Source organism: Cupressus sempervirens, chromosome 10 (assembly GCF_028749045.1).
Source record: "Cupressus sempervirens isolate cs-2001-9-10 chromosome 10, ASM2874904v1, whole genome shotgun sequence".
Lineage (NCBI taxonomy): Eukaryota > Viridiplantae > Streptophyta > Pinopsida > Cupressales > Cupressaceae > Cupressus > Cupressus sempervirens.
Window position 1 is genome coordinate 904,146,024 of NC_143127.1, and position 3,028 is coordinate 904,149,051.

Consider the following 3,028-nt stretch of genomic DNA (forward strand, 5'->3'; position numbering starts at 1 on the left):
CCCTACTACATAGAGTCAAAACCAAAGGTGATTCTAAGCTCACCTTCAAATCTATACTGTGCAAAATATAATCTAGCATGTTCCCTTTTGTGATATTTCACATGAATATGATGAATATTTTTAATCCACCTCCTTAGTGACAATCTGAAGACCCTCCTCTTTACCATGGGTTTCATCCCTTATTTTTCTTTTTTGTTTCCTTTCCTTTAGCTTTCCTTGAATCATACCAATGGACTTTAACACTCTATCCTATGAAACTCTTTGCTGCCTAGCCAAATCCTTGATTTGATCCCCTAGCTGAACCTAAGACTCCATAGATGCTAGGGAAATGAGAATCTCATAATACATTCCATATCAAAATAGATGCTAGGGAAATGTTGGGATTCTTGACTAGTCTAATCATAGTTGTGCAATGTTGGGATGCTTGACCAGTCTAATCCTAATGTATGACTTTTCATGATTGCCAGCATCACCACCTTTAATGTAGTGGTTTGGTTTCTTCTTCAGTCCATCGGATGGAGTGCTCAGCTTAAATGACCACAAAAAATTAGTCAATTTCATGAAGTTGGGGCCAATAGTAATAATCTTGTGGATAAGATCTTCAATACAAATTATGCCTTATTTACCTAAAATGTGTTTACAAGAAACAAGGTAGAAATAATAAGCATTGGGAAAGAATACTAACACACACACAAAAAGGTATCATGAACACAAGTACATTTTCAATGATAGAGTTTTTAGTCAAAGGGATCTATTGCTTATCAACCTTTCTATAACCTTTCTTGTAAATCAACTCTCTTATGCTTTTTAAATTTGGATATCTAGAAAGAAATAAGCAAGATAATTAAAAAAACATAGACACAAGAATCTATGAAATACGAAAAAATTGATCTACATAATGCTTATAATTGACCAAGAACATACCCAAGGTTCACATATGGCTCAATCCAATGCAAAATGTTCATTGTTGCTTTGTTCAATTTTAGAAACACACCATTGAAGATCTAAAATGAAGTGTCATAGCAAGTCAATATCACTGGAATTTTGTATATACATCTAAAAGCGATCACTAACCACAATTTTAGAAACAAATTGTGCAAAAGAGACAGGTCAAGCTAAAAAAGGACCAACCTACCTCAAACACAAAAGTCACAAAATTCTTCTTGTCTTTAGATGCATAGCATTAATACTGAATAAGAAAAATAAGAAACTCAATAAATGAAAAAAAACTATGTAATTTGGGGAAGACTAATAATTTTGTGTTCCTCTTTATTTAATATAGAAGAGATGTAAATATATTATAATAAAGTTTGGAAAAAAAAATTTGCTCTTTTTTATGAAAAATAAACTAGAGAGCTAATAGTCTACCAAATCTATCACTATATAAAGACCAAGAATGTACAAGGTATATAAATACCACAGACTATCTACTTACCCATGAATACAAATAATGTACAATAGCTTACCTTTTGGCTCAACATAAAAGCCTCCTTTCATTTTTTCCTCTCTCTTGAATTTGATAACCTCAGGTTCTTGATTTTTGTCACAAAGTACACAAGAAAATTACCAAGGTACATTCTTCAGCCCTAGATGGAATGCTGACACATCAGTAAAAAACTCAACAATTTATTAAAGGATCCACATACTCCTTAGTGACTCATAAATTGATATAAAACTTGCCAAAAAGAAACTAAGGTACACACTTAACACTAGATGGAACAATGACACATCACTCACAAATCAAGCAATTTATTACCTACTTCAGATACTCCTTTGAATATTCATCAACCTTCTTAAATATTAGTTTGCGATTTGTAGCATTTTTTACTTTTGTAACTTCTAACTACTACTACTTGTCATTCTCCCATTATTCATTTCTTTTCCTCTTCTGAAGAACTAACTCAAGCACACACTTTTCCTCCTTCAAAATCATATCTAAAATGACAAGAAAAAATAAATTATTTGAAAAAATTAAACATTTAAGAAGAAAATACAAAATTAGGTGTTACAAGCAACATTTTTTTAAAAATAATTTGGCTAGTGTCATAATTGTGACAACATTTTTTGATGACTAGCCATCACTTTCATAGCACATCTATCACAAAACCATCACAATTATGACAACTAGTTCCAACAAATCAACATTGCTTCCATAACATAGATGTCACAATTGCAATGAAAGATTGGAAGCTTAAGATGTTGTAACTATCACAGTGGCAACAATGTCACCATGAACTCTTGCCCCTTCCTTCTTCCATGTTATGATAGTTTTATCCATTACAATTCCACCACATGCCCTTGGCATTGCAATTTCTAATAGCAAAAGTATGACACCCATCTGATAAGAGACAATTCATGGTTCTATTGCTTGGGTGATGGGTGGCTGTTGCAATTATGATGACCTTCCATCACAATTTTGGACCAAATGTAGCAGTGGGTACATATCACAGATACATGTCCTATATTCAAGAAAAATTGGCTCAAGGTTAGGATTTGGACTTGAGAACTTATCTCCCCTCTTTAAAATTGAGATGCAACAATAGGGCATGCTTATCCTAGAAATTTAAGGAAATCAATGGTTGATACCTACAATCTGCATAAAATTCAAACATGAACATATCCGTATATATCTAAACTAAATAGGAAATGGCAAGGAGTGGTACATTGTGTAGATCCCTACTAGAAGATGACTATGAATCCCTTTCTCAACCACATAAAGAATGTCAAACATAAAGTAAAATCTACATGTACAACATACACATGCAATATAGGGTAAGAAACCATAAAAATTGTATACACATCATCCATATAACCGTCATCATGAAACCACTAAAAATACTATATGAAACATAAAAAGAATCATCATCGAAAGAAAAATCATGAACACACAAAATAACTGAGTATCAAGTATCTCATCAAATAAATAACTAAGTACAGATAAACATCAATCAAATTAAGTAACCAAGTACAACTAAATCATAACGCATAACCATAAAAAGTTGGCCTAAAAGAATTCAATAGTATAACA

The 3,028-nt window shown here is 32.2% G+C and overlaps 1 pseudogene; it reads right to left on the bottom strand.

The window, feature by feature from the left end:
• Positions 1-399: 399 nt before the first annotated feature.
• LOC149536922 (large ribosomal subunit protein uL30y-like) lies at positions 400-1,933 on the bottom strand (annotated as a pseudogene).
• Between the last annotated feature and the right edge of the window lie 1,095 nt (positions 1,934-3,028).